Genomic DNA, 25,870 nt, shown 5'->3' with positions numbered 1-25,870 from the left:
CGATTTCTTTGCGGATTCAAAAATGTCCCCTTTAAACAAATCAGAAGAGTGCAGGGCGAAACAATTTTTTTTAAACAAATTCAAAATTAATTTTTTTGCCTCAAAAAATGCATTTTAAGGTTCCTTGGGTAATTGTAAACTAAATAGGTCTCTTGTCTTATTTCTAAAAAGTTGATAGTTTTCGAGTTATAAGCGATTTAAAATCTGAAAAATGCGAAAATATGCACTTGCGATGCTTGAAAACTGTTAAGTTTTGACCCAAAAATCCCAAAAATATATTTTCGGGGGCAAAAAAGGTGATGTTTTGAATTTGTTTAAAAAAATGTTAAACAATTTCTGCCCAAAAATTTCGCCTGGGGATATTTTTTAACAAGAATCCGCAAATAAATCGAATCAGAACAGCCAGGCACAGGCAGCATAAGTCCGGACCCCGGAAGTTTCATAGTTTTTCGAAACGGACCCTCATAGTATGGTATAGTTAGACCCAAACCCAGACATCCAAAGTGAAAGTTATCCTCCAACACCAAATTGTTCTATATGGTCCACATAATGTTCAGAAAAAAGTCACACCATTTTGAGCGTCGGGTTTAGGGGGGAGAGGGGGGAGAAATCTGCAAATTCGTAGTTTTTTACGTTTTTCGTCAATATTTCTAAAACTAAGCGGTTTAGCATGAACAACCTTCTACACAAAATTGTTCTACACAAAATTGTTCTACATTAAATTTGAAATAAAAAAGGTCCTATGCATAACCCTTCTAAAATAAACGGTTCCAAAGTTACGGAGGTAGTATAGTATAATTGGTCCAAAAAAAGTCCTAACTCAGACATCCAAAGTAAAAGTTTTCCTTCAACACCAAATTGTTCTATATGGTCCACATATTGTTCAGTAAAAAGTTAAACCATTTTGAGCGTCCGCTTTGGGGGGGAGATGGGGGAAAATTCAGTAAATTAGTAGTTTTTTTAAGTTTTTAGTCAATATTTCTAAAACTATGCTTTAGCGTAATTAATGTTCTATAGAAAAATATTTTACATAAAATTTAAAACAAGAAAGGTTCTATACAGAATTGTTATAAAATCAACGGTTCCAGAGTTACGGAGGGTGAAAAGTGGAGGTTTTCGATACTTTTTATATTTACCGACTTCTCCCCCCTCTCCCCCCAAACCCGACGCTCAAAATGGTGTGACTTTTTTCTGAACATTATGTGGACCATATAGAACAATTTGGTGTTGAAGGATAACTTTCACTTTGGATGTCTGGATTTTTGGTATAGTTATATCATAAATATTGTCCAAAAAATATAAAAAGTATCGAACGCCTCGATTTTCACCCTCCGTAACTCTGGAACCGTTGACTTTATAACAATTATGTATAGAACATTTTTTGTTTTAAATTTCATGTAGAACATTTTTGTATATAACATTGTTTACGCCAAAGCATAGTTTTAGAAACATTGACGAAAAACTTAAAAAAAACTACTAATTTACCGGCTTCTCTCCCATCTCCCTCCCAAACCGGACGCTCAAAATGGTGTAACTTTTTAATGAACAATATGTGGACCATATTGGCGAGAAACTTAAAAAACTACGAATTTACCGATTTCTCCCCCCTCCCCCCCAAACCCGACGCTCAAAATGGTGTGACTTTTTTCTGGACATTGTGTGGAACATATAGAACAATTTGGTGTTGAAGGATAACTTTCACTTTGGATGTCTGGGTTATGCCATCTTTTGGATCAACTATACTATACTATACTACTCAGGGAAATTAATTGGTGATCCCTGATGTAATATATTTGATTTCAAATGAACTCAGGAATTTTTTGTATTTGGCAACTATGTCAACTTAGTTCTCTGACATAGATAATGACGTGCTACGGTATTTATACTGTACCAAACATACCTAATTCATTACTTACTATATTAGCATTTTCCAGAATTTTTTATATCCAAATTAACTTTTAGTTTATACGAATAAAACTAACTTTGGTATATGTTGACTGGTCTATTTAAATGGTGTAATCAATGCTACACTCAACAAATTTCTAGTCAACTTTTTATTAAAAAGTGTTTAACGAAAGTTTCAATTGCTACAAATTAATTTAAATTACCTAACATTAATCTCGTTTTTATCTATGTATCATAAAACTCGTTTGAAGTTTAATTTTGGTATTTTATAAATTACTAATGACACTCACAAGCTGCATCTGATTCTACAGTAAAAACTCGCCGCTTTAATGGGGATAATAACATAATTTTAGAAATATCATAGGTATAGTCTGTTCGCTAAACTCAGACGCAACTTTCTAGATATTTTAGTCGGTAATTTTGCCAATTTTAGTAAAATTGGCAAAAAATAATTACTAAATAGTTAATAATCACTAAATAGTTAGTAATTTTGCCAATTTTTGCAAAATTGGCAAAAAACAAAAAAAATATCGACTAAAATATCTAGCCAGTTGCGTCTGAGTTTAGCGAACCGACTATATAAGAAGTTTATGTAGAAGTGAACATGTCTAAATATGATAGTATACCTACGTGCATAGGCGGAGAACAGCAAGAGATGTATATTGGAATGTAGGTATGGGTGTTACGTGGGTCATTCGTAAAAAAAGATTTCCTACGCCGCCGAGAATTTTCCTGTCAGAAATCTGGCAACACTGCCTTATACAGTATGTCCCTGTAAGTTGTATCCATATGCAAAACTTTTTTATTAATAATTTTACGAAAAAAAGTTATTCTTCATAAAAAGCTCTGCATGGTCCAAAACCTAAGATTTAACCATCAAATATAAAAAAATTTTAATATTATACGAGGTATGTCAAAAAGCTTGAATTTCACTCAAGAGTAAAGTAGCTTTATTTTTCACAATATTGAAAATTGCTATTATGAAAAGTTGTTCGGAATTAAAAACTATATTCTAGTATGCAATTACATCCTTTTAATTGAAATTTTTTTTTTTGAAAAATTATGGATAATTAACATTATTTTCAGTTATTTCAATTCAGATAACTCTTTTATTATTAATTTTACGAAAAAAAGTGATTCACAATAAAAAGTTCTGCATGGTCTAAAACCTAAAATACAGCCATCTATGTCAAATTTTATCAATTTTATACGAGGTATGTCAAAAAATATGAATTGCGCTTAAGACACCTTAAGAGTAAAGAATGTTTATTTTTCAACATATCGAAAATTGTTATTATGAAAAGTTATTTAGAATTAAAAACTATGTTTCAGTATGTAATTACTTCCTTCTAATTAAAATATCCTGAACTATAAAGGTATTTTACTTTTGATCTAAATTTATCTTTTTTGGCATACCTCGTATAAAATTGATATAATTTGATATATAATGGTTGTATTCTAGGTTTTAGACCATCCAGAACTTTTTATTAAGAACCACTTTTTTCGTAAAATTATTAATAAAAGAGTCATCAGAATTGAAATAACTGAAAATAATGTTAGTTACCCATAATTTTTCAAAAATATTTTTTTCTTCAATTAGAAGGATGTAATTGCATATTAGAATATAGTTTTTAATTCCAAACAACTTTACATAATAGCAGTTTTGAATATTGTGAAAAATAAAGCTACTTTTCTTGAGTGAAATTCAAATTTTTTGACATACCTCGTATAACATTCATAAAATTTTATATCTGATGGTTGAATGTTGGGTTTTGGATCATGCAGAACTTTTTATAAAGAATAACTTTTTTCGTAAAATTAATAATAAAAAAGTTTTCCATACGGATACAACTTACAGGGACATACTGTATATTAACTCCATCTCTCGCTTAGAGCAAGGACACACCAGGCGGCGCGCGTCGTGTCGACGTCGAGGCAGCCTAAAGGCGGGTATACATATGCGCTCTGCTCGGTGTGCGAGCCACTCGCGCGCAGCATATTTGTTAGATTAGTACGTGTTTTCAAGTGGCACACAAACGGCTCGCACACGGCGCACCACAATCTAACTTCTGTCGGCTTTTCAACAAATGCTTTGATGGTTCGCAATACGTATTTGGACGGGTTTGCGAGTGGTTTGTTGGTTTTGGGGCGCCTGAGTTGAATATTTGTTAGTAATGGAGTGGTCGGAAGGAAATATCAAACTTATTGATGTTTACCGTGGAAAATGAAAATGAGATGATGACACTGAATATATTTAAACATGTTAGCTTGCAACCCCCAACTTGCAACCAACTTGCAATCATCTTGCAACCAACTTACAACCAACTTACAACCAATTTGCAACCAACTTGCAACCAACTTTCAACCAACTTGCAACCAACTTGTAACCAACTTGCAACCAACTTGCAACCAACTTGCAACCAACTTGCAACTCAACTCACAACCAATCGGAATGAAACCAAACACTTCTCGACTAGAATAGGAGAAGCTACTCCCGACGTCGACCGATATCGGATCTGATCTGATCGGAGAAAAACGGATCCAATGTAGGCACCCACATTTAATACTAATTATCTACAATTACTAAATGTTCGTAAGTTTCCTCTGGATCGCGGAAGGTTCGTCAAAATGAAAAATTTTAACGAACATTAACCGCGCTACGAACGCGCGGCGCTCACACGGCGCGGATATGTATCTCCGCCTTACAACACATGGCGTGGTTTAACAGCGGCAGCTATGCTAAGATTTAAAGTATTTGTATTTCGTTGTTGCCAAATTTAGTCGCGTGTTGGCTGCTGTAGGATACGATGTCTGAAAGTTATGACGATTTGTCTTTTGTAATAAAAGTTTACTTTACCTTAGATTAAAGAAAAAAAGAAACGCAGATATTGGATACATTCTATCATAAAGGAACGAAAGTATAAGGAATTTTTTACACATTATATAACGAAATTAATATAATAAAGGCCCAGAGAAGTTTTTTAATTTTACAAGAATGTCTAAAAAATCTTTTCAGGCGTTAGTAGTAACTATTAAAGAGGCATGTTCAAGAAATAACACCGTTATGAGGTAAAGCATATCAATTAAGTAAAACTATTAACAACGCTAAGATGCTGTCCATTCTATGGTACGCCACTGAGCAAATACAGGTGTTAAATCGATGCCCCTTTATTATACCCCATTAATTGAGAAATAGTGATGTTTCACAAATTAATATTAACAAAAAAAATATTCACAATAAAGTCAAAGTACGTATCGAGAAAGACGAAAACCGGAATATACAAAACCGTAATAAGAGCAACAGTCACCTACGGTTGTGAGACATGGGTGCTAAATAAAACAGAAGAAGAAATGATAGAGAGTTGAGGATGGAACGTACTGAGAGCTATTTTCAGGGGAAAGAATACAGATACAGAAGACGGCTGGCATAGAAGCAACAATCAAGAATTAAGGATGCTTTACAAGGAACCAAGTATAACAAGATACAAAAAGTCATAAAGAATTAGGTGGACTGGTCATGTCGAGGGGATGGATAAGGAAAGAATGCCAAAGATGGTACTGCTACGAAGACCAATTGGGACTAGGAGACGAGGTAGACCAAGAAAAATACTGCAAGAAAATTTCAGGAATATATAGTATCGATGGAAATTATACACTGGAAAGAGAAAGCGAAAAATAGGATATAGTGGAGAACCATAGTTCAGCAATGTTTACATAATAGACATCAAATAAAATTATATTTATAAGTTATAAGTATAAACTGTATTATGTAAAATTGTAAATACAAGGCATGTAGAGCATAATAACTAAGGTAACTGTTTTTTATCTACGACTGATACACAATATATGTATTATACTTGTGGTGTTTGCAATATAATGCCATATAATAATCCCTTAGGGATTAATAATGCGGGATTAATAGCTATTAATCCCTCTGGCACAACAATCACAAAATTCACCACGGAAACAAAATAATCAACCTCAAAAAGTGTCACTGTCAAACGAATAGTATATTTGACAGTTTGTGTTGAGATGGACGAAAATGAAGAATCTTTTAATTGTACACCACCAGAAATTGTAGAACTAGCTACAGCAACAGCATCTACCTTAATACCTTATGTAAATATTTGTATTAAAAACTCTACTAAAGTTAATGATGATTCTCAACCAATTCAGTTTATTAATTGTACTATTACTAATTTTAATGTTTTTAACAAATAAAGTTGTTCATTAAAAATCTTAAATTAATTAATTTGTCGTAGATAAAGTAGAGTATACTACTCGCAATAATGGCTCTCATTCCCTCGGAATGTTACTCCCTCGCCGCTAACGCGGCTCGGTTCGTAAATATTCCTCGGGAATAATAACCATCGTTATTGACTCGTGGTATAATCTACTATTATTTTTATTTTTATGGAGTCAATAATTTTATTTTTATTAAAGTCAATCCTTCTGACAAATAACTCAAGTCAAGTCAAACTGGTCAATGGTTACAGATTTGAAAAAGTCTGTTTGACTGTTTGTGAAATTAGGTTCAAAAGCTTTGAAAAACAATACTTTTTTCCAGATAGCAATGTACCTAATTAAGGTGCCCTTTAAGCTATAAAATAAAAAAATTAAAAATACAATGAGTCCCATATAAAAATAATTTGATATGGGAGTAAAAAATTCAAGTAAAAATATAGTTCGAGTCTGTAATTTCCATCATTAAACAATATTTGACAACACTCACAACAAAATTCGCTAGAAAACAGCTCAAACGTCTGTGTTGTACCGCCTACACGCATATATGATATGCCGTCGAAGTCGTAAAACCGACTGAGCGACATATGGTTTCTAGGATGGGTCGCGCGAACGCCGCTGCAACGAAAATTTTAAGAGTGCCTGGTGTGTGCCACTGCATCAAAGTATAGTAAGGGATGCGTCGCTTTTGACATCTCAGCGGGGGTTCAGTCGACGTACGCCGCCCCGTCTGTGTTAGCGCTTATTCCACTACTTTCGCCTTGCTGCATTGCTTAGTGTCTGTATAAGAGCCTTCGAAGTTCGAGGTGTTGGTCGCTGTTACCGCCAACGTAAAATTCATACTGTGATATGTTTTTACATGCAAAATGGATTTTTCCTACTGACATTCATCGTCAGTTAATAGAAGTTTATGGGTAAAAGTGCATATCTGTCCAATATGTTCGCAAATGGCGTAGAGAACTCAGTGAAGGCCGAATGGAAATTCACGATGAGTCTGAAGGTCTTCGGCTCAGATTTTACATTCCATTCATTCTTACTAAGTCAGTGCGTCCATTATTACATATGTCCCCCAAAAACAAATTGGTCTGCCTTTTGACACAAAAGAGTGGTTGAACGCATAAATGTTCATTCTATCGTTACCTTTTTTCTTTCCAGATCAATATTTTATCATCAGACGTATATAAAGGGAATCTTGATTAGTCAGGATATAGACTTTTTCTTCTTAAAGCCCTCTCCTCAATGGAGGTTGGCTACTAAAATTGCAAATTCTTGTCTGTCTTCAGCTGTTCTTATTAGCTATTCTAAATTTAGTCCTGTCCATTGCCGGATGTTTCTTAGCCACGATAGCCTTTTCCTTCCTAGTTTTCTCTTTCCCTCGGTCATTCATTTCGTTAGTACTTGAGCATATTGGTACTTATTGTTTCTCAGTATGTGGCCTAGGTATGATGTTTTTCTAATTTTCACCGTGTTGAGAAGTTCTCATTCTTTGCCTATTCTATGCAGCACTTCTTCGTTTAAGGTATACGATGTCCATTAAATTTTGAGGATTCTCCGGTAGATCCACATTTCCAAGGCCTCTAATTTATTTACGGTTGCTGTTTTAAGAGCCCACGTTTAGAGCATTACAAAAAACCGCCAGAATGAATAGAAGAAAAATGCTATAATGTTTTGTTTTAAACTTGTCTTATAAACAATTATCCCTGTATTTTGTGTTGGTAATATCATTCATTCATTTTTTTTTCGAAAGTCCATTTTCCGTGAAGTCAGTTCTATCGTAAATATTCTAAACCGCCCCTGTTCCTAAATATTACAAATTATTTCAGAAAAATGCTAGGATGTTTTGTTTTATACTTGTCTTATAAAAAATTATTCCCTGTATTTTGTGTTGGTAATATCATTTATTTATTTTTTTTTTCGAAGGTCCATTTTCCGTGAAGTCAGTTCTATCGTAAATATTCTAAACCACCCCTGTTTCTAAATATTACAAATTATTTCACAACATTAAGAAACCTGGCGAAAGAAATTTTATGTTCATCTGTAGAGGCATTTTTTTATTAACTACGTAGATAATTCGTTGAAGTCCTTGAAAATGCTACGCATAAAATGATTTTGTAAAATTTTCTTTTCTTTTGAGCGCGAAGCATTCCATGTCAATGCGACTATTGGAGTACGTTTTGAAAGATCTCTTGAGTGTCTCAACGGGATTAGATGATGAGGTGATCGGAATAGTTCGGGAGAGATATGCCGAGGAGAGGCTTGCGGCGCTAGAGAGAAGGAAAGGCCAGTTCTAAATTAACACCTGACTGCGAGCATCTTGCGCAGGTCGAACTCACCGAAGATGGCGGCGTCTCAAGTTGAAATAGTTCCAGAAACCCACAACTAGTGTTTTTTTTTAGAAGGATTTAGTCTTCTATGATGTGAAATCGTTCCTTTAAATGGTGTAGTACTTGAATCATACACCTTTTACAAGTATTTCAGCCCAGAACTAGTGGAGGTCTTGTTTGGGCGTGACACACTCTATTGCGCGTTAGACTTTTTATGGCCTCTGTAGTCAAATATGGTCCAGTTTTTAATAATATGGTTGTTGGTGAATTTTGCCAATCGTTTCCTTTCGCTGTATCCAGGTTTTTGTTGAAGATGGATTATTGTTCCTGTTTCCAAGTTTTGCTTCCTAAGCCATAGTGTTTTGTTTTTGAGGTGAAGGAGAATACTTTAAAATGAGATACTGTACAATTTTGTTTATAAAAGTGATTTACTTTCAAGTAAATATTAAGAATTGCAGTTGGTAAAATTTTTTATAGAGATTACTGCTTTCAATATGGTAAAATTTGTAAAGAGGGTAATGATTGTAAAAAGAAAATATATTAATTTTTTGTAGTAGATATCCTGCTAGCTGTCTAAGCATTTGTTTAAAAATAAAGCTCTCATAGTATGTAAAATTAAATTAAATGAAGTGACAATTGACAGTTAGATGATTTTGAAGTTTCGTTTTGAAACATATACACTGTTCAATAAAGTTTGAATATGGTCAGTTTTTGATTTTTGCTGAAACAACCTTATCAAACCTAATTTAATTTGAAAACAGTTGTTAATTTTTGTTAATTTTTTGTTTATCGCTGATAGGAAGTCGAGGTCCGCTGGGATGAACAGCCTCGGCTTTTTTCGCAGTGAGTTCTCTTGTGATTTTTGTTGTGTTTGACGTTGGACTTTTTGGAAGAAAATTTGAAATAGACATATCTGTGACTATCGTTCGCGGGGATAAGACTTTTCGCCGCGAGTTGCTCCAAAATTAACAAAACTTGTTGTGCACGTGCCTCTGGTAAGTTGAGCATTGTTTACAACTATTGTTTTTGCTTTTGAACGATTTTGTATTTGCTTTTGATTGATTCAGATTTTGACTTAAGTTTAATTTTATTGAATTTTTGCTACTGTTGGACTTGTAGTTTCTTATTATGGTTGACACCGGGGGGGGGGGACCTCCCCCCCCTGACATTCCACCTGATAAAGGCGGTACAACGACATTAAATGACCATATGATAAAAACACCAACAATTAAATACTCGCAATATGATAATGGTCCATTTTTTGTGTACTTGGAGTCCACTGAAAAAGTGGGATTCAACATTGGTAAAGTCAACAACATAAAAATAGCTAGGGATATATTTAACTTGAGCTTAACAGATCTTAAAGGGATTAAAAATAAAGGTCTAAATAGGGTATGTGTTGAATTCATAAATGCCACATCTGCTAACAGATTTGTAGATAATAAGACTCTTATAGAAAAGGGCTATAAAATTTTCATACCATACAACTTTGTTACGTGTAAAGGCATTGTACGACAGATAGATATAGACATTAAAGAAGGTGAGCTATTGAAATGCTGCAAAGCATATCAGGGTGTAGAAATACTAAATGCTAGACGTCTCACCAGAAAGGCTATTCAGAAAGACAATGTATCATACGAACCGACAGCTACAGTGCTCCTTACCTTTAGAGGGGTCAGATTACCGCGATCCATACAATTTTATGGACTAGAAAGACTAGTTAATGTATATGTGCCCCCAGTAACACAATGTTACAAGTGCCTTCGCTTTGGCCATACACATACGAGAAATAATTGCAAAAGTAAAGAAAAATGCTTTAACTGTGGAGAAGAAAAGCACTCGGAAGAAACACAAAATTTTACATGTATTACAAAGTGTTTTTACTGTAAACAAGAACATAGGTCTACGTCAAAATTGTGTCTGGAATATAATAGACAAAAAAATATCAAAGAAATTATGGCATTTGAAAACATAACATATTATGATGCAAACGAAATAGTGAAAAAGCAATATGAAGTAAAAGGAGAGTACTATATTAATAAAGCTGAATTTCCACTTGTACGGGGAAACAAAACACTGGCAGATAATCCAGAGGTATATACAGAACCCTCAGAAAGAAGAACCCAACATTTTACAGCCAACCCAAATAAAAAAAGAATAATCCAAAAGGGTTATGACAAAAAACTTCCCCAATGAACAGCCAACAAGCCAGAAATCTTCACAGTCTATAACTTTCAGTCCACATTATGAATCTAACACACATCAGCCTATTAGAGCACTTAAAAATTCTAACAAAATTTCATTAACTCAAGAGGAGGAAATGAAACAAATTATCAATTATCTTTCAAACACTTCTGAAAATAATAGAAATACAATAAGAAATTTCCTTTGGCAAAACACCAGACCAGGACCATCTTCAATGGACCTGGCTGACTTATCTGATAACTAAAAACACAATAATGCACAAATTTAAAATAATACAATGGAATCTAGGAAGCATCAATTCTAATAGAACAAATTTAATGAACTTAGTAGCGCAGGAAAATCCAGATGTACTTTTACTAGATGAGACCTGGTTAAAAAACACTAAACAGTTTACACTTAAATCTTATAAAATTATTCGAGCTGATAGGGACGACGGCTATGGAGGAGTGGCAATAGCCATTAGAAATAATATTTTACATGATAATGTCAAAATTGTTAGTACACAAAATATCTAATACATAATTGTTAAAATAGGTGAAGTATATATAACAACAGTGTACAGCAGTTCTGATATTCATGTAAATCATGAACTGCTGTCTGACATATTTAATAACTCACCATCAAATAAAACCATTATAATGGGAGATCTTAATGCACACCACCCTATTTGGGACAAATGCCCAACCAACAGAGGTGGGAAAATTATTTCTGAGTTTATAATGGACAATGACATGGTGATAATGAACGACGGATCCCCAACTCTCCTTCAAAATCCCAATAATCACTTGAGTGCAGTAGACTTAACAATAGTAAATAGTGATCTAGCCTTAAAAACAACATGGTACACCCTTTCAGACTGCGGTAATAGCAATCACTTTCCTACAGTCCTAGACGTGAACATGAAAAACAACAACAGCTTTACAAACATCCATCTCGGCACTTACAAAACAAGAAATTTTAATAAAGCAAACTGGGAACTATTTTACAACAACATAGCAAATCAACTTGAGGCGCAGGACGTAGTCACCTACAATGTTTGGAGTAATATTATCAACAAGGCAGCTGAAAATGCTATACCATATAAAAACTGTGGGACAACTCAGAAGACAGGAAATCCATGGTGGGACGAGGAATGTGCAGAATGGATAAGAGAAAGAAAAGCCTCTATAGAAAAATTCAACAATGCCCCAACCCTAGAAAACTTAATGTAAAAAGAATAACAGCACAAACAAGGAAGAGGCTTAACAACAAGAAAAAAGAAAAATTCAGAACTTTTTGTGCATCACTAAATAGAGAAACCAACAGTAGTTACGTCTGGCAAAAAATTAAAAAATTCTCAAATACAAATAATAAAACAAAATGTCAAAATTATGCAGACCATCTCAAGCAAGACATTTTAAATAAAATGTCTTCAGTGGACATTGACCCAAACTTCGAAATATTGGAAATAAATGAAGATAACACCAGTCCCCCTTTCAATATTCATGAATTTAATTGGGTCATAAACAATAAAAAATCATCAGCCCCAGGTATGGATGACATATCCTATCTAATGATTATAAACTTTAGAATGAAGCATTTACTAATAAACATATTTAATAATATATTAAAAGGTGGGCAGCTGCCACAGGATTGGAAAAACTTCAACATCGTACCAATCTTAAAGCCACATAAACAACCCACATCACCTGAGAGTTTTAGACCAATTATACTCTCCTCATGCGTAGCTAAAACTATGGAAATCATAATCAAAAATCGTTTGGACCACACTATTGAAAACAAAAACCTTTTCAGCAAAAGTCAAACAGGTTTTCGTAAAGGCAAAGGAATAAATGACAACATTGCATACTTGTCAACTTATGTATATAATGCCTTTACACTATCAGAATCAGTAATAGCAGTTTTCCTGGATATAAAATCAGCATACGATAATGTCAATATTTACAAATTATATCAGAAAATGAACAACATTCAAATTCCTATAGACCTGAACAATGTAATTCACAAATTAATTCAAAATAGACTGATATAATATACCAGAGGCAATGATGGATCTTTCATTGGACCTATAACTGCAAGCAAGGGCCTTCCACAAGGTTCACCCTTAAGCACAATTCTATTTAATATATATATTATTGTGTTTTCAATTTTATCAATCAAAGGCAAAATGAAAATTAAATTAAATTTTTTTAAATAACGCGGGCACATAAATTTGATACACCCTGTATATTGATCTGTAAATATTTATTAGAATTTAGTTTGGATGTAAGTGGATTTGTTTTTTTAATGAGTTTTCCGATTAAAGACTTTTGTGAATAATTAAAGTGAAAAGGACGATGTATTTAGGTTTATAATGGAAAAAGATTGTTTACTACGGAAACTATAGAATCCACAGGTAGATGTAATTATCACTTTCTGGGAAAGTGGTTTAAAAGAAAGTTTGGAATTTTAATATCTTTGTTTCAAATCCGAGTAAATGTTTGTAGGGTTCCCCGAAAGTAATTACGATGGTCGGAATAATTTTGAAAATGACTGTTTGTTTGTCGAATGGAAAAGATTGTTTCTGATTCTTGGCAAGTTGGAAGGGGAAAGGTAGTTTGAATGATTGAGAGAGTTTGAAAAAGAAGTCATTATGTTTTTGGCATCGCTGAAGAGCAGTTCGACGTTTTTTGTGGATAGATAGTTAGCAAGTACCAGTGGCTGTTTGATAGTGGAGAATAGTGTTGAAAAGTGGAACGAGAGACAGATCAAATTGAGACGAAATACCTCTTTGATTCTGTATTATTGTGAGAAGGAGAGCAGAGAATTTTTGGAGTTTGGTTTGAATTGAGTACGTGTCAAAAGAGGCCCGGCTTGTTGGAGAATTGGTGCTGGTATGCTGATAGTTTTAAAGCTGGAGAACGGAGAGGGCTTTGATGAGTAGCCTTTGACATAGTCAACGAGGGAGAGCTGTTTTTGGGTCACGAGAAGACATCAGAGTGATTGAAGCAAAAGGTCAGTCAACTTATGTGAAAGATATTTTTATGTTCGGAAACTAAAATTTTGAGTAAAAAGCATATGAATTAAAATTCCAATATTTCTAAAAGTAAATAGGAAGTATAGCTAATCTTGCGAATACATAAATTTGTTTTGTTTAGTTTGTTTTACCAAAGTCATCGGGAACAAACCGATTTTTTTTAACTATAATAAATTTAAGTAGTAAAAATTTCATTCGGACATCTGTGTCCACAGGTTTTTAGATTCGATAGATTTTAGAGTATTGATTTTGATAAATAAAAGACAATTAGGTATTTTTATTTTAATATTTTGCTTTATTTCTTTTCCCTATTTTATCCCGATTAGGATCAACTAAGAGATACTGAACCCACGAGAGAAGATAAGTATAACGTGAGATAATTTGGATTTTTTTTTAATAGTATAAAAAGGCACCCTGAGATTTTTTATTCTTTTTTTATGTATGATGTGCGACAATTAAATAATTAATCAAATAAATAATAATTAATATAAAATTAATAAGAAGCAGATCATAACAACATGGCGCCCAACGTGGGGCATGAAAGTATCTCTGGTTGTGAATTTGAAGGGAATAGGAAACGGAAAAACAGGTGAAGGGAATTTATTTGCTCGTCGGAAAAAGTTGATATATTTAAAATTTTTGAAATATTTGTTTGACTTAATTTTTTATCTAGGTACAATTTTACATATTTATTTTATTTTTGATTGATTTGAATATTGAAATATTTAAAAATTTGTGAGATAAATTGATTATATATGGGGACAGAAAAATTTTCGTCTCGACAGCATACAAGGTATTTTCGAATTTCATATTGGGCGGGGATAAATTTTAAATACATGTCGATAACAACCAGAAGCAAAAGCAAAGAAAACAAAAAACAAGAAGAACATATAGAACAAGAAGACATTTTTGAAACAACAATCATGGCATCAGAACAACAGGAATTATCAGGAATAGATAAATTATTACAACTAATGCAACTCCAGTCACAAAAACTAGATAAAATGGATGAATCACAACAAAAACTGGATAAACATCAGGAAGAAACATCAAAGAAAATGGATAAAAATCAGGAAGAAACAAAACGAGCAGTGAAAGAAAATCAGGAGGAAACAAAACAAGCAATAGAAGAGAACAATAAGAAAATAGAGGAACGCATATAAAAGTATGAAAAGGAAATAAAAGGATGTTTGACAACAATGAAAAACGAGATAGAACAGCAAGAAATGAAAATTAAAGATCACATGCAAGAACAAGAAAGGAGAATGAAGGACCACATGAAAGAACAAGAAATGAAAATTCAAAACAAAATGGAGGAGTTAACAAATTGCCAGAAAAAGGAACTAGAAAATTTGGAAAACAAATTTGAAAATGCTTTACAAGAAGACAAGAAAGAAATAGAAGAAAGATGCCGAAATAATGAAAAACTAATTGATGATATCAGAAAACAACAAAATTCCGGAGAAAGAAGGGAAACGATTATCCATAGTACAGAGGAAGTGAAAATAAGATTTGGCGGGGATGTAAAAAAATTACACCCAGTAATTTTCATAAATCATTTAAAAAAGAAAGTAAAATACATCGGTAACTTCGAAACAGCCAAAGAAACGATAAGGAACCATCTTAAAGATGAGGCGAGTTTATGGTTCGATAGCAAAGAAGAAGAACTGGACAATTGGCATAAATTTGAACAAAAGTTCCTGAGTTATTTCTGGGGAAAAATACAACAGCTAGAAATAAACAAGGAATTGCAAAATGGGAGGTACCATGATAGAATGGGTATTTCAGAGAAAACATATGCACTACAATTATATAATAACGCAAAACATCTACAGTACAATTATTCATCCCAACAGCTAGTAGAACTGATAGCCAGACAATTTGAAGATACCTTAAAAGATCACATAACTCTACAAAACTACAAAGATATCGACAGTTTGTGCCAATTCTTACAAATACGAGAAGCAAAAATGAGAGAAAGAGAAATAAGAAGATCGCAAGATAATTATAGACAACGCGAAAATCGAGACTATAGAGATAGAAGACAGAACTTTAGGAGAGATTATACAAGAAGAGAAAACGAAAATAGAGACAGCGGAAGAGGAAACTATGAACAAAGAAATCGGCAATGGAACGAAGACAGATATCGAGAAAACCAGAATAGAAATAACACCCGCACAAATTAAGAGGACAGAAATGATAATAGAAGGAATGAACAGGAAAATCGTGGAAACCGATACGGGTCCAACAGACCGAGAGAAAATAGAAGAGCGGTAAACAATACGCAAATAGGCGAATATAAGAATGAGAGACAAAGCGATGAAAGAAGAAGCGAAGAAGAACAGCAATCGTTTTTTCACGAAGGCGCTCACTAAAAACAAAAGAACAAACAGGAATTTTTTGTCACCCGAAGGAATTTATTAAATTAGCAGGAAATAATGATAAAGGAAGTGGATATAATTTAAAATTTGTAGATGGTCTTATCAATGAGAAACCGATTAAAATTATGATTGATACTGGGTCAGAAATTACTTTGATTAACAGGAAATTAATAGAAGAGGTTGATTTGACGAATTTGATTTACAAAATTCCCAGGGTAAATTTAGTGGGCGCAAATAAACGGACTTTGGCAACAATAAATGAAGGAATACGAATAAAGGTTCAATTGGGGAAGAAATTTTATGCACTACAATGTGTTATAATGCCAAACATGATTCATGATATGATCGTAGGAGTGGATGAATTGTCAGAAAAACATGTGGTGATAGATTTCAAAAATAACACGATGAAAATCACAGATGGAAAAGAAGAAGAACCGAATATTCTGGAAGTGGACAAGGAACACGAGAAACGAAAAAAGGATAATGCAGAAAAAAAAGGTGGAAATGAATTTGGCAATGAAGCAAGGACAGAGAACAAAGAGGAGAAAGCAACAGAAGATAAATAAAAACAATGAAGCCTGGGATTCCCCGAAAAAGGAGATGAGCCCAGAAGAAGAAAAAGAAGAAAGAAGATTGATAAAAGAAAATGAAGATTGGGATTCCCCGAAAAAAGAGATGAGCCCAGAAGAAGAAAAAGAAGAAAGAAGATGGATAAAAGAAAATGAAGATTGGGATTCCTCGAAAAAAGAGATGAGCCCAGAAGAAGAAAAAGAAGAAAGAAGATTGACAAAAGAAAATGAACATTGGGATTCCTCAAAAAAAAAGAGATGAGCCCAAAAGAAGAAAAAGAAAAAAGAAGATTGATAAAAGAAAATGAAGATTGGGATTCCTCGAAAAAAGAGATGAGCCCAGAAGAAGAAAAATAAGAAAGAACATTGACAAAAGAAAATGAAGCTTGGGATTCCTCAAAAGATGAGATGAGCCCAGAAGAAGAAGAGATCAGAATAGAAAAAGAAGGCGGAAAAGACACAATTGAGACTGAGGTATTTAAAGAGGAAGTATGCAAAATGGAGAAGACAGAATACACAATAAACATGTGTAGAGAATCGGAGGAAAAAGAAAGAGAATTGATATGTGGAGAAGAAAAGGAGAAGGAACTGCGTGTAATATGGAGGGAATGTGAAAATTTAATAAATGAAGAAAACAAAGTAGCCAAAAAGTATGAAAATTCATTTGAGACTAAAGACTTAGGAAATTTTCGATCGAAAACTTACCATATCCCATCTAAGTACAGACACTGGGAAAAAGAAAGCAATTGTTTTTCAGGTGGGACTCAATATTTTGACACAATAGAAAATGTTGTTGTCGAGAGAAAATCATATTTTTGTTGCACTTATTAATACGGATTTTATCTCAAAACAAGGCGGGAATGTTATTGTGTTTTAAATTTTATCAATCAAAGGCAAAATGAAAATTAAATTAAATTTTTTTTAAATAACGCGGGCACATAAATTTGGTACACCCTGTATATTGATCTGTAAATATTTATTAGAATTTAGTTTGGATGTAATTGGATTTCTTTTTTTAATGAGTTTTCCGATGAACCATTAAAGACTTTTGTGAATAATTAAAGTGAAAAGGACGATATATTTAGATTTAAAATGGAAATAGTTTGTTTATTACGAGAACTATAGAATCCACAGGTAGATGTAATTATCACTTTCTAGAAAAGGTGGTTTAAAAGAAAGTTTGAAATTCTAATATCTTTGTTTCAATCCCAGTAAATATTGTAGGGTTCTCCGAAAGTAATTAGGATGGTCGGAATAATTTTGAAAATGACTGTTTGTTTGTCGAATGGAAAAGTCGATGTTTCTGATTCTTGGCAAGTTGGAAGGGGAAAAGTGGTTTGAATGATTGAGAGAGTTTGAAAAAGAAGTCATTATGTTTTTGGCATCGCTGAAGAGCAGTTCGACGTTTTCGTGGATAGATAGTTAGCAAGTACCAGTGGCTGTTTGATAGTGGAGAATAGTGTTGAAAAGTGGAACGAGAGACAGATCAAATTGAGACGAAATACCTCTTTGATTCTGTATTATTGTGAGAAGGAGAGCAGAGAATTTTTGGAGTTTTGTTTGAATCGAGTACGTGTCAAAAGAGGCCCGGCTTGTTGGAGAATTGGTGCTGGTATGCTGATAGTTTTGAAGCTGGAGAACGGAGAGGGCTTTGATGAGTAGCCTTTAACATAGTCAACGAGGGAGAGCTGTTTTGGGTCACGAGAAGACATCAGAGTGATTGAAGCAAAAGGTCAGTCAACTTATGTGAAAGATATTTTTATGTTCGGAAACTAAAATTTTGAGTAAAAAGCATATGAATTAAAATTCCAATATTTCTAAAAGTAAATAGGAAGTATAGCTAATCTTGCGAATACATAAATTTGTTTGTTTAATTTTGTTTTACCAAAGTCATCGGGAACAAACCGATAAATTATTTTTTTTAACTATAATAAATTTAAGTGGTAAAAATTTCATTCGGACATCTGTGTCTACAGGTTTTTAGACTTGATAGATTTTAGAGTATTGATTTTGATAAATAAAAGACAATTCTGTATTTTTATTTTAATATTTTGCTTTATTTCTTTTCCCTATTTCATCCCGATTAGGATCAACTAAGAGATACTGAACTCACGAGAGAAGATAAGTATAACGTGAGATAATTTGGATTTTTTTTTAATAGTATAAAAAGGCACCCTGAGATTTTTTATTCATTTTTTTATGTATGAGTTGCGACAATTAAATAATTAATCAAATAAATAATAATTAATATAAAATTAATAAAAAGCAGATCATAACAATATATATATATATATATATATATATATATATATATATATATATATATATATATATATATACAGTTTTTGGTTATTGGGTTATGCAGCAATTGATAAGTGTACTCTTTTAAGTCTTTATTCCGAGCTTTCGTTCATGATTATGAACATCGTCAGGGTGCTACAATTATATTATATATGTGAAACAATATGAAAATATGTATATAAAATTATATGTACTTACAACTTATTGAGGATATTTCAAATAGGTGGTCATTAAAATGAGAATTGTACTTATTAAAATGGTCATGTAATGTCTCGATAAAACAAAATTATTCAAATAAAAATTTTATAATTTAGTTCAACTTCAAAATCGACGAAATATAAAATGACACTTGGACATTTTAATAAGTACAATTCTCATTTTAATGACCACCTATTTGAAATATCCTCAATAAGTTGTAAGTACATATAATTTTATATACATATTTTCATATTGTTTCACATATATAATATAATTGTAGCACCCTGACGATGTTCATAATCATGAACGAAAGCTCGGAATAAAGACTTAAAAGAGTACACTTATCAATTGCTGCATAACCCAATAACCAAAAACTGTATATTTACTGTCAGCAAAGACTCATTGTCTTCTTAATATATATATATATATATATATATATATATATATATATATATATATATATATATATATATATATATATATATATATATATACGGGGTGTCATATCGGCTGACGCCGCATCCCCACACCTAACCGCCATCTATTTCTATCCTGGGCATCTTCCTCTTCCAAATCTCGGTGTTCCATGGCCTTCCTTATCGTGTCATTCCAGGATAGTCTTGGTCTTCCCCTTTTCTTCCTACCTGGGGGTTTCCATTTCAGAAGTTTCTTTGGCCATCGTTGGTCGTCCATTCTAAGTTAGTGACCGAACCATTTTAGGCTTCTTCTCTCGAGCCTGTCTACCGCTGTATCGTGTGCCTGCATTCTTCTTCTTATTTCTTCGTTACGTATTCTGTCCAATCGGGAGATTCCAGCACTTCTACGTATGTAGTCCATTTCCACAGCATTGATCCTTCTTCTGGACTCTGCTGTTAATGTCCAGACTTCGCTTCCATACATGAGTACCGATTTCACAAATGTCTTCCCTAATCTATTAGAAACCACCCTCTAACCAAATTAATCTCAAATACCAGAAGAATATTAATAAATAGACCAGCCTTTTGGAGAGATTACAATACGCCATATTTTATAGCAGGTTTGGCTGAATTCATGCCATATCTCAAGGACATTTATAAGTCAAACAACTTCCCTTGTTATGAAGTCCCTTATAATACACTGTGTAGTATAGTGAAGACAGTCCCATTGAGTCTAAAAAAAATGATCCCATGATCAAAGAACAATTTTTAATAAACACAGAAAAATATAAAGCAACCCATACCTTTATATTCACGGATGCATCGAAGAAAGATCTTAACAACAGGGATTTGAATCAGTATACCAGATATCTACATCAAATACGGCTCAAAGTTACCAAATCACCTCTCCATATGTAAGGCGGAGATTATAGGAATCTATGAGGCAATTTAATTAGCACTTAAAAAAAACTTATTCAGAATAATCATTTTTTCGGATTCCATCAGTGCAATTGAAAAAATCAGCAGTTGTTCAGTCAAAAATATATCAGAGTTTTGGCCTATTGAAACAAAAAGACTTATAGTTCATGCAACTGAAAATGGCTTTGACATCAGATTAGCATGGATACCAGGACATTAAAATATCCCTGGTAACGAAGAAGCTGACACCCTAGCTAATATAGGAAGAAATTTGAACATACCAATGGTCATGCCCCTCGATGTGCAAGACATATATACTGACATTAAATCTAACGTGCATGATGATTTCAGAAATAAATGGAACAACCTAATCAGAATCAAAGACCATCAATACCGAAAAGTACAACCTACGTTTCCTAAAAATAAATGGCTTGCTATTCTTCCATTCATAGATCGAAGACACATCACTACAATTATTAGGTTACGTACAGGGCACTGTCTAACAAAAGAAAACTTGCATAGGATGAACCTGACAGACAATCCCTATTGCGAATGTGGGAAATAGAAAATCTTAATCACATATTTTTTGAATGCCCTATTAACTCCATTCCAAACTGGGATATCTACAATTTTTCGCCAATAAAGGACTTCCCACCCCGATAACAATATATTCAATTTTACATAACGTAGATGAAGAATCAATCAGAGCAATTATGAGGTTTCTTAGCATAAACAGAATAAAATTATAATGCTCAACTATCTACAACTTATTTATAATTCATGCTTATTACTAATAGATTATGTTTGTTATTGTACCTTGTACAAAAAGTAAATATTTAGTCAAAGTTATCACCATAGCCAATTTACTTCAAAAGAGATCAAGGAGTAGACATATTCGGTGGGCCCGACATGGTCATGAGCCAGTCAACGTCGTGACCGTCAACCTGATCGAGCTGGCCAAATTGCATAAAGCAAGGTCAATAACCAAGCAAGCAAGCAAGTTTTAATATTTTTTGTATTGTAAAAGTCATAAAAGGTTTTAATTTTTTTATTGTCATTCCTATGGTAAAGTGTGTAATTCCTGTTTGAGGATATGTTTTTTAAATAATAAAAATAAAGTTTTGAAGTTTTAATAACTTAATTTTAATAGAGTACATACTTTTTATTTCTGTAACCCTTAGGAAAATTATTAACCAGATTTTTAATACAACTGTAATGAGATTTAGTAAAAAGAAAAGGGAAAGTGGCATAGAAGCCTAAAATGATGTTGAAGGTGCCCAATTAGACCGAAAAGACGAATCTCATATGAATGTCATCCCAATTGGTATCCGTATGTACAGAGATATGTCAAGTAAGTACCCAGTAGTGAATTAGAGGACTTTTTAAATAGTAGGTAGTCCTCTAGTCAGCATGAGTATCCTTTGTTTATTTGGTAATGGTAGTTTAGCTCTTCTAAAACCATCCCATTTCCTGAGACGAATCCACGCTTGCTCTCCGAACAACCAACTGTAGCGCCGTTCCCAAAAGAAGATTTGAGTGTCTGCTTCTGCTTCTTTAGCCCAAATCCAACCCCAGTATTAAAGTAGTTTTTATTAACCCCTGCCCCCATCTGAGCAGGCATTTAAGATGCTTCACGTTTAAACTGCATAGAGAAGAGTCCACCAGATGAAGCATTCTGATAAACATAGTCGAATTTCGAGTTTTATTCGAGGATCACATACCAGTCTTTTGATGTTTTGGATAGTTTTTTCGCCTGTTTTCTTCTCGATATTATTTCTATATCATAATTTAGGCTGCAAATGATCCAATATCCCAGGTATTTAAATTTGTTGACCGCTTCTAAAATATGCCCATTTATTTTGCACACTACTTTCTGTTTTTTTTTGGATTGACATCACATTATTTTTTTTCATGTTTATTTCCATGTCGAATTGCTAACAGATCGAGTTGGTCCTTTGGACTAGTCGTTGTAGACTCAAGTTGGAATACGAAATCAACACCCTGTCATCGGAGTATCTGATGCTGTTGATGTTTACGCCAATCACCTTGACTTATCTTTGGAATACTCCAGTGCCTCTTTAAATAGAAGTTCGGAATAAAAGGTTAAAACGGAGGTTAAAAGGACAAAACACATCCTTGTTTAACTCCACTCCTAATTTCTACTTTTGCGGACGTGGAACCTTCAACCTTAATTCTGGCGTTTTGTTGCCAGTATAAGTTCTTTAGTAGTTTGATGTCTTAATCATCATCGCCATCTAAACCGACTTCTTGTAATCGCTGTAATAGTACATAGTATCTTACTCTATCAAATGTTAGTCGTAGCATTTTTGGGCCAAAACTCGTAAACTGAACACAGCTTCTCTTGTTTCTTACGAGACAAAGTCTCCACTCTTGGAAGTCCAATTGACTGTGTTCCAGCGCCCAATGATATCTGATCCACGTTACTTCGGCGTAAATCGTGGATGTGTAGTGCCCCTTCTTATTCTCAAATGAGATGCGTGCAACTGTCTTCTGGTAGTTTGACTAGACATCTCCATCCCAGTAGCTTGTCTGAATAAAATATCAATCCTTGACTGTGTATGACCTGTTTCTTCTTGTTGTGAGGAATAAGAAACAATCTTGAGCATAAGTTTTGGCTCTTTCCTTCTCAATATGTAAATGTTGCATATCTTGTCTCTAATTAACAATTCTATAAACGGCTTATAACGCTGAGACACATTCAGTCGTATAACGATTTCCCTTTGAGATAACCTTCCTGTCTCCAACGCACTGAACTAGCTGTTCAAGTTTCACAGTCTCCAATTGTCTTTGAAATCGATTTTGAAATAATGAATTTATTTCATACTTTTGCATCATAACAATGTATACAGGGTGGGTCAATGGAAACAGTCCACCTCGATATTTGGCATTATTTATTAGATTTTAAGGAAATGACGAAACATGTCGATTTTTGATCTAAGGGTGACACATTTTTACGGTACATACACCTGTCATTTGTCAACCCCCTCCCTTCCAGTTCTCCCATCCTTTATTTTTAAATAGGGAATATGGGTCGTGTGCTAGAAATATGTGCCCAAGAAATATTTTAATTAAATTAATTGACACAAAAAATAATGTACGTAATTTTTATTAATTCAAAATACATTGTACTGCTGTCACAAAACAAAAAAAAATGTTTTTTTGATAAATAAACATCAATGCTGTGCTCTGTGCGTAAAGAGAGTTTAGTCCTAAAACACCGTTTTGAGATAAACGGGTTTAAAGTTTGCAACGTCCCGTGGCACACTTAATAACTCATTAATGTGTTAAGTCCCAAAATTGTGGGACTTAACACACTGAGTCTTCCTGTTTCTTAAATAATCATGCGTCTAAGTTCAGGACTTAACACGCTTTACACATATTGTTTTTCATTAATATCTCAGTTTAGAAATGGAATTGGACTTGACAAATTATACCCACATGTAGATATCAAATTTTAACATACTATCCGTTGCAAGATAATTCGGATGGAATTCCCCAGATTAAGAGACTGGGCCGATATCAAGTACAAAATGACTCCCTTAATGCTGTAACGAATAGTCACCCTTAGTCTTTCGTTACATTAGGTTCAATTTTATTAAAATAAATTAAATCAAAATTAAAATTAATTTCAAATTAAGATTAAATCCGGAATATCTTGCAACGAATAGTACAGATAGTGCATTATCTAATTTCGACCATTTTTGGACTTAACTCGCTTTACGCACAGAGCACAGAATGTTCAAGCTGCCAACCATCTGCCTCTTGGTAGGTTGGATATTGAATTTAAGCAACAAACAGGGCCGCGCCGTCCACGTGTGCAATGTGTGTGGCGCACACAAGCGCCAGCAATTAAGGAGCGCCACTAGAGTTCTTACAAAAATTTTATACCGACCTTGCCATCCTGGTTAATTTAACTTCAAATGTAGACACATTACGTCTTGATTTATACATTTTGCATAAACAAAAAAATCCTGTAGGTACCTACAGACACGCAGCCACCACGCCACAGGTCCAGCAGAATGTATGCTTTAAAGCCATTCTACAAAAAATTGGCAGAAATTTATGATGCTTTATTTGAGATAACACATTTGCATAAATTTGATCTTGATTCAAAATATCAACCTAGATATTTAGGAGATAAAATATCAACATTTATATTCATATGCTCAGTCCACATATGAATGGTATTAAGTTCTGATGAAAGTTAACTTCGTTAGCAAAATTTTACAATCAAAAACAATAGATATGCAGCCTGCGGTAAATACTTTACAAGAGCTAAAACAATTCTTACTCGGGTTTCGGAGAGATAGCAAATTTAATTTTGTTATTACCACAGCAAATGAAATTGGACGTGAAAGAGCACGCAGATCGCAGAGCAGAGTAGCAGCAGAGCTCAGTTTGCAACCAGCCACGCCACAGCTACGGCGCGGCGTCGGAACAAAAGCAGACAGGACCTCGATTTTTGACCCTTCGCTTCGTTATCGATCATTCGCTATCTGTACAATAAACAGATACGAAGCGAATACGTTCGATAACGAAGCGAATGGTCAAAAGTCGAGGCCCAGTTCGATTACTAACATAAAGACGAACTGATTTTGGATCCTAAAATGTCATACAAAGTTCATTTTTTCTTTTATTATGTCCTCGACTAAGCATTAATTTCAGTAAATGAAAGATTTACCATATTGGAAAATCCAAATTTTTATATAATTTGAACAACATTACAGAAAACTCACAATTAAAACTTTATTGTAAAAATTGTAAAAAATCAGATTTAATGATCATCTAGATATAGCGGGAGACGATTTGTTTGAAGAAATTATACAGCTTCCGCTTTTGTTAAAAGAATTAAATAATGATGTTTGTAAAATCTTAAAATTTATATTTTTAATTGAATCTACAGCAGTTTACCCAAATTTAACAATAATAGCTCTTCGCATTATGCTCACTCTACCCAAAGCTGATGCCATTGCTGAACAATTTTTTCTTAATTGAAACTTATAAAAAATTACAAGTTTTTATAAAAATTTTATAAATTTTTATAAAAAATTTATTTATCATCTCTTTAGAGTCGTCAGTATTAAATGAAAATTGATATATTTTTTTACTTAACCTCCCAATTTATTTACAATCTGTAAAACAAGTTACAATTAGTAAATGTTGTGGCCACTAGTGTAGGTGACTTGGATAAAATTATTAATTAATCATTTTCTTTACAAATATTTTACACAGATATAAAATTGTTTGTCTCTGGGAATTACGGCACATATAACTAAAATCGCGATGGTAAATCACTAGGTGTATTTCGTCTCCCTCCCCGGGGCTGTATTTCTACCTCGACGACGGTGGGAGGGCCGAGTAACCGGTCGTGGTC

The sequence above is a fragment of the Diabrotica virgifera genome, chromosome 1 (genome assembly GCF_917563875.1).
Source record: "Diabrotica virgifera virgifera chromosome 1, PGI_DIABVI_V3a".
Lineage (NCBI taxonomy): Eukaryota > Metazoa > Arthropoda > Insecta > Coleoptera > Chrysomelidae > Diabrotica > Diabrotica virgifera.
Note: the sequence above shows the minus strand (reverse complement) of the source record.